The following is a 13,727-nucleotide window of genomic DNA, read 5'->3' on the forward strand; positions in this document are numbered from 1 at the left end:
AGCACATACACTGAGGGACACTGATAGATCTTAGCATCTAAAGGGGAAATTTGAAAAAAATCCATTCATTAAAACACACTGATAATGTTGTCCCTTCATGTTTATGCTTTTTGACAATTCTAGTATGATTGATTCTGCAGCATCAGCAGTTAATACACAGATCTATAGAATATGGGCTTAGGCAGGTTTTCAGATATGTCAGTCTGTAATTCGCTGTGCTATCAGAGTAAAGAGTGACAGGCAGGCCTGGCTTATTCAACAGATGTGATTTGCATAATTTACAGTAATGGCAAGACTTATGTGGTTACAGGATTTTGATCACTCAAACCCCCTTTTAGGGGAGCCATACCCAATACAACACAATGCTGAAGTCATCTCTTAATGTGTGTGCTTTCTGACACTTCTGATGTGACTTCTTCTGTGCAGTTAGTGGAAAATACTCAGTTCTATAGAATATGTACTTAGGTAGGTGTTTGGTTTGTCAAAGTGAAAGTACATGAGTGTGTAACAGTATAGCTACAGGGAGGAGTGCCTTTTGAAAAGATCTGATGTGTGCATTTCTACTTACTGAAAACATTAAAAATGATAAAGAGAAAGCCCAAGTGTTGGACTGCCTTTTACAACAACCATATGCATCTGTACTTTGTGACTCCTATGATATGTCTTCACACATTATGTCAGCAGTTAATAAACAGCTCTACAGAATGTTGACTTAGGTAGTTGTTCAAATCCAGCAATGTGTACTTAGTATGAATGTGTTATGGAATACTGAGAAACAGGAGACTGTCAATCAACATAAGTGACACAGATAATTGGCATGTCAGAACCCACATGATTGAGTTCCAAAATACAGAGACTGAATGAACAAAAACAGACTTGTATAAACCAATTCTGAGATTACCATTTCTTGGAATGTTTCCTTTTTACAGAGTTATAGCAATCTTGGAGTTGGTATGTATAAGATCAGGGAGTGTGAAGGGCTTGTTTCTTTCTTTTTTCTTTTTTTTGTTTGCTTTGTTGGCTCTCAACATTACAAGTGCTGACATTTCAATAGATAGATGGATAATTAAACCTAGTGGAAATAGTTGAATGGCTACATGATTTTGATTCCCCAAACCTCTACTTGGTGAAAATCCATTCAAACGCAGTACAGAAGTTGGATCTTCTAGTGCATGCTTTCAGATATGTACTTTGACAATAATTTGTTAACAGTTTACATGCAGCAGCGTGAGCTAATACACCTGTACTATGATTCTCATATCAGTACACATACTTACCATTCATGTCACATATACTTTGAAGCAGTGAATGTAGCAGTTGTTGCTATACAATAACGAATTAATGCACACGTGCTGTGATTACTTCTCTTTGGAGATAAAACTTTCATAAGTGGTCTTGCTGTCACATTTTATTCATGATTATAGTTACAGGCAGACATACATAAAGGTAGTAATGTACTCTCTCCCACATTTCCCATGTACATACATCACATCTTTTATGGTTCTATTTACACATTACAATCATTTATTTTCTGTTTCACATGGCATTTGTGTTTATGTGGCACATCCTTGTGGATTGTAGTCTACAATGATTTTGATCTGTTCTTTGTCTCACTTCCTACCTTTCATAGTATGCATGCTGCTGCTACAGCTGTCATTGTTTCTACTTTTAGTCATTTTAGGAGCAGTATACACAGGTGTTGCATATTTTATTGGATATGTTCATAATGTATGTATGATTTTCCAGTATTTCTGTATGGGAATATAATGTGTGTGCCCATGTGAAGTTGTACACTTTTGTTACTTGCATATCTTTTCCAGCAATACATTTTATGATAGTTTTTGTTTGCTAATGTAAATGACACTGCCAGTGATGTTCCACATGTCTATGAATTTACTCACTGCCGTACACAACACGATCAGTCTTCATTGTCTAGCTGTTGGTAGGTAAATCAGCAATACATAAAAAGGGGAGAACTATATGTTGCTGTGCCATACATGCAAACTCACTTCTGGTTCTCTAGTTTTTTGTATAGACGCCTTTGTTTACATTTTGTACACATACAGATTGAGACCTGCTTTACCTCAATGTGGCCATGAACCTATATTGTGGACTTTTGTTTTGTAGCTTAGCTTTTTGCATTTGTGATTAGCAATGCTACTTGTCACTTAGTTATGTCCAGTGCAACAGGTACATAGTGTTAATAAAATTCCTGAAGATTTTTTTCTTAATTTTAAACAAATAAACAACAACAAAAAACTCTTTGCTCTGCTTCCAGTCCTTAACTCAAAAAATTAAACATTTCCAAATCTACAAATCTGCCTTAGATGCACGAAAAAATTAAACTATATAACCATAAATATTTTCATGCAAAAATTTCAAAGTCAAGAGTCTCTATGATAAATTCAATAATTCAGACAAAAATAATACTTGCAATTTGCCAACTTCTGTAGAAGTCTCACAATCCAAAATGCACTCCAGTTGATACATCTTGAACACACACACACAGTAGCAGGAAGCGAGTTTTAGGGTTAGGGAGCAGGAGGGAAGCTTTATGTTTAGACAGCAATTGGGGAATTTAGGTTTAGGAAGAAGGTTTGTAGGTTTGCATTTAGGGAGCAATCAGAGACCTTAGGGTTAGGATGGGTGCTAGAGTGTTAGGGTAAGAGAGACAGTAAGGACATGGATTGAGAAATGGATTAGATTTTAAGAATACGAAATAGGATTGTGGTAGGACTATACAATTTTATAGAGTTGCAGGTTGGGAAAGCTATGTAGAAATGGGAAATCAAGCTAGTGTGAGTTTGAATATTTGCTTTGTCGAGCAAGTGGTAGGAGCAAATGTGTCTCAGCTCCTAGCATGTGCACATGTGTATTAGAACCACGCAGTTGCTTATCACTTAGCTCTTCCTGTCATTTCTCAGTGGGGGTGCCTTCCATGTGGAATTAACACATCTGCAGCAGGTTTCAGCTAGTGTTTTAGTTTCCTCCTGCATCTCAGTCACATGCTGTAGGTGGATTGGCCATTCTTCATCTCCCATCCCATGTACGCATGTGTGCTATGTGAATGTGCCATTTAATGGACTACTGTCCCATTGAGGTTTACTTTTTCTGCCTTGTATCGAGGTTTACTTTCTCTGCCTTCTACCCCCTATGTATCAAGACAGGCATAGTGTCTCTGTGATACTCGGTAAGCAGGTAACTGGAAAATGAATTAAGGAATTAACTAAACAAACAAAAAGAAAACAGTGCCATCATCCACGTACTACTCACTTCAAAATGTTATCATTACCATTTTATACATGCAGAATTTGAGTGGTGGTTCACTTAACTTAGATTTAAAAAGTCAGCTGATCACTGACACCCCAAAGTAAGTAAGGTATATGAATGATATGAGTGAACATGATGATTAGATCTTTGACAACAGCCAACACGTGACAAAAGTTACTGCAAATATGAGTGCGCATTCATAAACTGATATTGGCATACAGTGAAAAACAGATGCTCAACATAGACACACAGCAAATATATTTAATAAATACTTGCAATGATCAAAACTCCAACCAACTGCAATCAGTTAACCAAACATCTTACATCTAACTTCAAACACTTTGAACAGCAGTAGTGTTACGAAAAGGGTTTCTGTTAAGGTATTGTGTAGGACTGGACATCGGGACAGGGCAGAGTTTGGGTTATCACACCACATTAGGAAGGTGATGAATGGGGGCTTTATTTCCCTCATTGCATTATTATGTGTGTGTGTGTGTGTGTGTGTGTGTGTGTGTGTGTGTGTGTGTGTGTGTGTGTGTGTGTGTGTACACGCATATGATTGTATGGCAACTTGTTTAACCCAAAAACAAGCTGGCACAGCTGATCAAAAACCAGCTATTGGAACATGTTTACTTTGCTTGTGTGCGAGATCACAATACAGTGGAGTCAATGGAATTTACTTATTCCTCTATGTAGTGCAGCCTTGGAGTTGGTATATATTATTAGCAGTGGTGAAGTGCAGGGAGCCCCCCCCCCCAAAAAAAAGAACTTGCTGTTTTTTTTTTATATAGGGAACATCAAAGCATTCTGATATGTTGCTTTTTCAATTAAACAACATACACCCATATAAACATATAGCTAGTTAGACGTAACATACACTCACATATAGTGTTGTATACTAAGTTATAATCAAATTGCTACTTGTCTTTACCAGTTTTTTATTCATATTTTTTTTTTTATTTTACTATTCAAACAATACAATACCACTTACAAACAGACTGTAGAAAGTGGACTTTACATTTGGCATTAAACATTTAACTGGATTCAAAAGAATTTGTCTGAAATGTACCAACATCATTCAGTGAAGAAAGCAAACACTGTCTGACAAGTTGAAGTCCCAGTCAGAATGCCAGCTATGTAACTGTTAGCACAACTTACAGAATAATGGCAATTCATAATAGAAGCTGCTGCTGACCGTTTGTAAGTGTAATGCAGGTATCATACAAGGCATATGCTCCACTGAATAAACTCTTCTACCAAATCGGTCTATTTCTTAGCATTTTCTACATGTCCTGCTAGACAACCTGAATTTACACTCAATACATCACATTGTGTAACTGCAGTTTTTATTTACACACACACACACAAAAAAAATTGAAAATATTGCCAACAATGTTTTTCTTTATAAGGAATATCTGAATGCTATTGTAAAGTGCAATGCCAAACTGAGAAACTGTATGTAATAGGAAGCATTATACAGTTCTGCTTTTAATAAAGAAAATGTGTACTTGGAAGAATCACTGAAGCATTTAGAATGAAAGTAGTTTTCCCTGAAAAAATATGCAGCTTTCAGAAGATATTTTCCAGAACAGGTAATCATAATACTGCAGGAAATTCAGCATTTAAGCTGAATTCCTGTTGTATTCAGATAGCTAGCTATACATTTGTAGTGGAAATAAAAACTGCAAGCTATGACATTCTTCAAGCTTGATGATTATATCATAGAATAAACAGAATTGACTGAAAAGACCATTTTAGAGTCAGTATATTTATATATTTAGTTATATTTTAAGGGAACATTATGTGCAGGTGGGGAAGAAATCATTACTAACTACAAAAATGAAAATTCAAATGTGATTTCTTACCTAAGTTATCAATTAGTATATTGCAGGCTATAGCAGTGTAATGATAACATTTACATGAATGCAGCAAATAATCTCAAAATGAAAAACAGACTGACTGTGTGTTCAATTAACTCCATCAAAATTAGAATTAAGAAACAATTTACAGTACAGTCATTTGTCTGTGAGGCTCAGAATCTGTAGTTCGGAATGAAAACAACTGTAAATCAAATGCCATTTCAAAAAGTCTTCATCATAGATTCCATCAGCTCTGTACATGTAAACATAAAATCCATCGACAAAGTCACTGCTTAAAGTATTCATGTACTCCTCCATTCAGAATATTCCAAAAACATGCTAAACACTTTTATCATTTCAACATGTATTTCTATTGACGTGAGACACTGACAGCACAAAGGATACCATAACATGCATCTGTTGCTTCTTTTCCAGTACAAGATATTTATTTATGCTTTATTTGTACCACTTATTCAGTAACTGGAGAGTCTACTATTAACAAAAGGCATACAGCCCATATGCCCACATAAGAAACAGAGACATAGGAGGAATTATGGAGGGACATTATATATTACTTAAACTGTGCACAACACTGCAGGCTATGCATCCATTGTTTGAAGAGCTCAGGGCATCAGTGCCAAGAGTGCTTAGCAGAGAAGTAAGATCTACCACAATTAAAAGTATGAAATCAATCACAGTGCAGTCATTTGCCTGTATGTGGCTTCAGAAACTGAATTTTATTTATTTCATTTATTTATTTATTGCATTTGATTATTTATTTATTTATTGCATTTGTTTACCAGGAACGTCCACTGGGCCTAAAATAGACCATTTTCAGTGGAGGCCTGGGGAGAAAAGCTAGAAATAGTACTAGAAATAATTGTGACTCAAATTCCAGTTCTGTAAAGTCTTCGTCCGAGGTACCCCAACTTCGTAAATACAGGCATAAAATAAATCATTATCACTATTGCTTGTGTATACCTGTGCTCTTTGAATCAGACTATTCATGACTCTGCTGGCATAAGAAACTGATAGACCATGACTGTGTAATATAAAAAAGGCACACAGCAGGACTGCACTAACTGTAGACTTTTAAGTACAGTAGCCAGTGTAGGTATAGTATGGAGACATGTTGCACTGCTACAGTGCTATCATGGAAATGTCTCCATTGTGAAGAGACTGCACAGCATTTTATGCAGTACTTGCCTGTGCCAATGTGGGGCCATTGCTTTTGATACTAATCTGAAGGAACAGGGACAAGAATTCAGAAAGATAATGAATTCTGCTGTGCTCACTTCCTTTTCCTGTATATTGCTCTCAGCTATATTTCATTTGTTTTTTATATTCTGCTTACGGCAATGCAACAGTGCAGAGTCATGACAACGTGCATTGCTGCATGCGTGTATTTGGCCTTTCACACTGCTTGTAGACACTAGTTCTACAAAAGTGGCAGCAGCTGAATGAAATGTTTAGTGACTGTGTGTGTGTGTGGGGGGGGGGGTTGACAGCATGCACATGAATGTGGGTGTGTGATTGTGCATGTGTGTGTGTGTGTGGGGGGGGGGGGTTTGACAGCATGCACATGAATGTGTGTGTGTGTGTGTGTGTGTGTGTGTGTGTGTGTGTGTGTGTGTGTGTGTGTGTGTTTTGAAGGGGTTGTTAGGTAACCACACATACACTTCAGTAGGATTTTTGAAACTGTACTCTGTCTTGTAGAATACAGCTCCTTTGTAGCACATTTGTAGTATTCCCCTCAGAACAGTACATGATTCTGGACAGCGCAGTTTTTCCACATTTTTAAAAACAAAAAAGTCCTGACTTGACAGTCCTGCTAAAAATGTAATTAACAAGATATGAAAAAATATATAGCCAGTGTAAATTTTTCTTTTATTTAAATCTAGCACTTATTCTATAGAATAAATAGTTGTAAAATGTGTACTTTATAATATATGTGGCATATGTGTGACTACAGTTCTGCAGTCATAAGCTGTGCTTCCAGAGCAGCAATGTCTGTTTCTGTATGCTGGTGCACTTGTATAAAACCCTCACTAAATATTATTTATGTAGACAGCCCTGTTGTATAGTACAGTTGAATATGAATTCACAAGCACTCCGAGGTATATTGTGCACTCCATCTGCATTTGCACTTTGCAGTATTTGTCTGGCTGGTACACATTAATGTCACTTCTGCAAACATAGTTGTTTTCAACATGGGAAATTGGCCTTTTCAATAAATATCACAGCGGGCTTGTCTAATGCAGTAAAATTCATATCTCTGACTATTTTTCCTCCATTGATACGGCTTTTTTTTGTGGGAAAATGCTAATCAGCTATCAGGCTTTGGAAGGTTAATAACATGCTAAGTGAGTTGAAAGAATGGCTGACACTGTATGCATATTACTTTTTCATAACTAGGCTATAAAGGATAAATATTTGTTTACATCAGCACATATTCTAACATTGCAGATATAAATTCTGAAGACAGCAAAACTGTTGTAATATCTTTTAATTTCTTTTAGCTATGTATTTTGGTTACTGTCTTCACAACTAGACTGTACAGTCCAGTGAATGAGTAATTCATATTTTTGTGCACCCACAAGGTTGAAAAAATTATGTAATTACGTTAAGCAGTATTACGATCTGGGCAAATCACTCCTCAGACAGGCTGCTTATGATTTCCATTTGCTATCAACAGTCCATATAAATAAGGCAGTGAATGTCAAAAAGAGAAGCCTTTGACATCCTTCATTTATTGAACCTAAAAGTAAAAAGACGGAGTACAAAGCAACAAAGCTATCCAGCCAACTCGGTAACAGCAAGTCCTACTGTCACATATGCAGGTTCTGACATTCAAACAGAATTAACAGTCCAGCAGAAGGAGATTTTACAGAAGTACCCGAAAAAGCTTTGAACCCTTTAAGTGGTCAGAAACCTTACTCTTGTAGGTCAGTAAGTCACTACTGTGAAGTATAAAGAACATTTTGAGGTAAGTGAAGAAATAATTATTTCTATATCTAGACTTTGATAGACCCTAAATATACTACTGCCTTGGGAGATGGACAGAGGAATCATTAAAGAATTTGAAACTGAAGATATGGACAGGGGAATTATTAGAGTTTGAAACTGGAGATTTCAAACAGTGTGTTTCAACAGGAATGATATAACAGACAAGATCACCACTGAGTAACAAAAAGAGCCTTTGTGTACATTACATGGACAATGAAACTTTGAGTTATTGCCTGTAGTGAGTAGAATTTGTAGACTTTCAAGATCAAAGTACCTGAAGATGGATTCAATAGAGTGCATACTCGTCTATATTAGTGGTATAAAACCTGCATCTGCATATTGTAAACATTACCAGACGAAGTAAACCTCCAACATGAAGCAAACAGAATAAGACAAAGCAGATACCATGTAAAGTAAAATAGTTCAGTGGAAAGGAAAGATGCTGGATACACTCAAAAGATGCTAAATACTTCAAACATTGCTGTATTACATCAAAGCAGTGCAAAACAACCAAAAAAGTTGTTCTATGTTTTAGCTGAAAAATTTCAGAATGAACTTTCCATATCAGAAATGTGAAACCAGGTACGGTTAGGACTGACAGTTTAAAAATAAACTGTGATTCATACAGGAAAGCAGTGAACTATAAACCTTGTGTCACAGCCTTCAACTGTTTGAATTGTGAACCTTCCCCAAGTACCTACTGAGATGGTGGTCTATACTTCCATGTAATCCTGTTATTTAAAGCAGGAAGGGGGTAGGCTTAGAAGATTAAGAAGCTGCTAATGGGCTATTTCCTGAGGTCCCGTGGTGCAAGGTTTGATTCTCTCAGTCTGCATTGCCTAACTGTGTGACTCTAAGCAAGTCACCTAAACAGACATTGCTCCTGGGATGAGTCTGAAAAAAACAAACGTCCATGGAGATCAGTGCTTGGCAACTAAGTCTGCAGATGATTGCAGCTGCAAGTTATCAACTCCCCTGCAGAGACTAAAATTCTTCAATAAGGCCCAACTCTGACTAAAAAACGGTGCCACATTCATGGTCTTAAAGTTAATACTAAGAAATGCATAATTGTAACCTTTGGAAAGTCAACCAGCCTGGCTAATTACAATGTTGATAATACACCCCTAAGAGTGGATCCTGTGGTCAGGGATCTGGGTATGCATCTATGCTTGGCCACAGTAGTGAGGAAATCCTTTTATGTTCTGCAACACATAGGTAAGGGTATGGCATCTAGGACCAAAGAGGACATTTTCCCACTGTATTCTTCCCTTATCAGACCAACCATAGAGTACAATGCTTCTTTTGGTATGTACCTGACCAGGCATATGCAGAAACTACAGTGACCTCAGAGATTCCATTAAAAAAAAATATAAGGCATAACAAACCTGCCTTACGCAGAGTGCCTTAAAGCTCTTTCCCTCTACTCTGTCTCATATAGATTACCAAGGAGTGATCTATGCCTGGCTAACAAGGTATCCACAAATCCCACACATCTATTCTAGGACCCCTCTTATTCAATATTTTCATAAATGACTTCTATCTTGCCATCCCTAATGCTAAACTCATCCAATACACTGATGACTTTACAATAATCTGCTCTGCCACTTCTGCCTCCTCATTAGCAAAATTAACTCAGGATGCCTTCTCTTCTACTGAACAATGGATGCTAGACAACCACCTAACACTCAATGCAACCAGGACCAAATTAATGATATTCGCCCCTTCTAAAACCACCATCCTAGATAAAGATTCTTTCTCTATCACCAGCCAAAATAACACACCTCTCAAAATAGTCTCCACTGCAAAAACTGTCTGGAGTCCTCATTGATGACCAATTAAAGTTTGACTACCATCTACAAGCAAACATAAAAAAACACACACGAAACTTGGCATGCTCTACCGCCACTACCGCTTCATCTCTCCTGCCACCAGGATCATTCTTGCTACTACTTAACTCATTCCTTCCCTCTTACATGGTGCTGCAATCCTTACTAATCTACAATCCTCTCCTCCTGCTAAAATTTGCTACAGGCCAAAGATCATGTACCCATCACTGTAAATCCCTACATCAACTGAACTGGCTTGAGCTACACAATTACCTCACTTATACTCAACTTATCCGAGCACACAAACTTATTCTTAACCCCTCTCTTTGCCCATCCCTTATCTCTACCTTCCAAATGCATCAACCAAATAGATGTCTAAGATCCAACTTCCAAAATCTAATTGAGCTACATAAACCTGTCTATCCACTAGGCAAACATCTTCTATCCTTTTCTGTGGCATGCCATTGGAACTCACTATCACCACACATCCGTACCACTATCAAACTCTCTTTAAAACTTTACTCCACTCCCATCTAAACTCACAGTGGGAATGCTCCTGATCCCACCCTACATAGCTTTCTCAACTACAGATACTCTCCGCAAGCTACTATATCTGCTATGAGCCTCCTACTGTCTTATAACTCCTAACAATAACTGTCGGAACAATCATATTTTATAACAATTGTAGTTTGTATTTTTATTGCAACCTGTTACTCTGTATCTTCTTGTATTTCTATTTGTATTATATTTGTCTTATTGCTACGTGTATTTTGTACTTCCCTGGAGCTTTTCTCCCCAGGACTCCAGTGAAAATGGGCTCATGTTCCAATGGACCATCCTGGCAAACAAACTGAAAAATAAATAAAAAATAAAAATGAATCTTCTGCATATTTCTAAGTCAAACAGTACCATAAATGCAAGGTCTAGGGACTTGAATTTTGTCTGTGGCTTAAACAGAATAAGCTGAAGAGACAGACAGGTGTCCCAGAGACAGCCCTGCCCATGGAACAGGCTTCCCATCCATGTGAGCAGGGTTCATCTAATACCCAATTTAAGCAGAAACTAGACCAGTAGATTGGGAATGATAAATTTACACCTGGCCCAGGACCCATGCCCTTATGGACAGAGATTGTTTATAAAAGCCAGGCCCTCAATGTCCTATCCTGATACAGGCTATGATTCTTTTTTGGGAAAACTTAGCTGGGTTTAAAAATTAATCTATGAAAGTATATTCTGTTGCTAGAAAGTAAAATAAGGAGATGAAGTGCTAGAGAAGACACCAGACTAAACAGGACAATCACTGAAAGGTTGGGAGGGTGGCCTAATGGTTAAGGTGTTTGCCTTACAAACACAAGGTACAGGGTTTGAGTCTCACAAGGGATAATTAGCTAAGCTTAAAATGGCTCGCAAGAGCAGATAGCTTAGTACTAATCTATGAACCTAAATGTGTTTCAACTTATTCAAAGCATGAGACCCACTTCAGTAACATAGAAGGAGAACGTATAACATCAAGAGCTGTTAATGCAATATGCATTCAGTTAACATTAAACATTACTGCAAACTATGAAGCTGCTTTCATTGATTGAAAGCCATTCCCAAATGCATAGCTGATCTAATCCAGGAAATGTTATGGCAATATCACTGGCACACCAATGTATTACTGTAACACAGGCAACTTATTCTTCCAGGGCAGCAGGCACTGCATTTGTCGAAATATCACTCAAATGCAATGCTGTTTGCCAGTAGTAACTTCTGCATTAACAACAGTTCATAGGTTCATAGAATGATACTAGGCTATTGGCCCAGAGGCCCTTATAAGCCTAGCCAAGAATTTCACCCATGTTCCCTCATACTCAGCACCTGTTTCCCCTGTCCAGCCAGGACACAGGTGGGATCCCAGGTGTATATTTTCTGTTTCCCATCCAGTCATCCAGGTTACTCTTAAAGAAGGCTAGAGAGGTGCTATACTTGACATGGAGAGGGAGTCTATTCCACAGATGGGAGAGTCTTTAGGACACAAATCTATCCCGCTAACAAGTTCTATTAATGTCACAGACCAGGTTACCTTGCATGCGGGTTGTGTGAGTAGAGTTTGTCTTATGGATATGCAGCAACTCCATCAAGGCTGGATCTGAAATGGCCTTGTATGCCAGACACAGGTCACCTCTGAGCAGTCTGTATGAGACTGAGTAGAAGGACAGGGCTTTTAGCCTACCTGTATAGGATAGGTGTTTTGAGACCCTGGATTTTTCCGGTCAGGAACTTCTGTGGTCTCTCCAACTGTGGCATGTGTTTGGCAAGGTACATGCTGAAGGAGGCATTGTACTCAGTAATGGGTCTGATAAGGAAGGAGTACAGGGAAGTTATGACCTCCTTGTCCCTGGATGAAATACCATTATTTATGAGGTGGGCCATGTAGAAAGCCTTCTGTACAATGGAGGCAATGTGGTGGTCAAAAGTCAGGTTGCTATCAACCTGGGTGCCCAAGTCCCTCACAACTGACTGCATGCTTAGTACATTGTTATTAATGTGATAATTAGTGGGGATGATGTTTTCCGCAAAGGGGATATTCATGCATTTCTTGACATTCAGTTTGAGGCCATGCTTCTGGCACCAGTCATTAGTTTGGGTAAAGCCCTCTTGGAGGATGTTCACATCCCTAGGGGAATTTAAGACAGCACTCAGCTTGCAGTCAACTGGAAACTTTGTCAGCCACAGACCACTGGTTTTGGCTTGCACCTCAGAAAGATATATCCCGAACAGTAGAGGCCCCAAGACTGATCCTTGGGGTACACCGCTCATTACAGGTCTACTACTAGATGTGGCTTCCCCTACTTTGACTGAGTGGGTTCTATCAGTGAGCCACTTAGCTACCCATCTGGTAACATATGCGTTGATGCCTAGCTGGGGAGAGTTTATCTATTATGCCTGAGTGGGGAATAGTGTCAAAGGCTTTGGCTAGGTCAAGGTAGGCGGTGTGCAATGTCTTCTCCTCATGCATGGCTTTGATGACTGTTTCAAAGAAGTTGACTAAGTTTAACAGGCATGATCTCCCTTTGACAAAACCAAACGGTGTGGGGTCAAGTGTTTGGAGGTTGCTAATGTCCTTGTTTATAAGGTCCATGATAATGCGGTCCATGAATTGCCTGGTTCAGTGGACGCTCCACTTTTCTGTAGAGGGATAACAGTGTCTGTCCTCTATTCAGCTGGGATGAATCCGGTGCTCAGGCTTTGGTTGAATAGGGTGTCTAACAGAGCTGAGAGCTCATGCCTGAGTGCAAGTTCTCTTTAATATGAAATTATTCATGAGTTTTACTTCCACGGAGATGGTGCATATTAACTTAGCATACATTTAGACAGTTAATATGTCTTATGCTGTTATAAATATTGAAGCTACTGAACTTTATACAGTTTCATTTTATTCATACAAAGCTACCAGTAAAGCGTAAGTAATTTATTTCTTCATAACAATAAGGAGTGTACACAGTCAACAAAGTGGGTTTAATGACTGGCAAGGGTGGAGGGGGGCTCTCTGTGGATGAAAGTACCTTATGCTCTTATCATCTGGTCATTTCTAAATAGTCTTTATTCTGTCTTTGCAGGATGTGTGTGTGTGTGTGTGTGTGTGTGTGTGTGTGTGTGTGTGTGTGTGTGTGTGTGTGTGTGTGTGTGTGTGTGTGTGTGAATTAAGTTGGAATAATTTGGATATTGTGTGTTTGTATTAAAAAATGTGAAATATCTGACTTTGGTCATTATTATTATTATT

At 38.3% G+C, this 13,727-nt stretch overlaps 1 protein-coding gene across 3 annotated transcripts in view; it reads right to left on the minus strand.

The window, feature by feature from the left end:
- The window catches only part of CALCR (calcitonin receptor), a 2,888,559-nt gene that overhangs the window by 2,559,278 nt on the left and 315,554 nt on the right, over positions 1 to 13,727 (minus strand). The window lies entirely within an intron of this gene.

This window comes from Protopterus annectens, chromosome 3.part1, assembly GCF_019279795.1.
Source record: "Protopterus annectens isolate FY-2018-M chromosome 3.part1, PAN1.0, whole genome shotgun sequence".
NCBI classification, from domain to species: Eukaryota; Metazoa; Chordata; order Ceratodontiformes; family Protopteridae; genus Protopterus; species Protopterus annectens.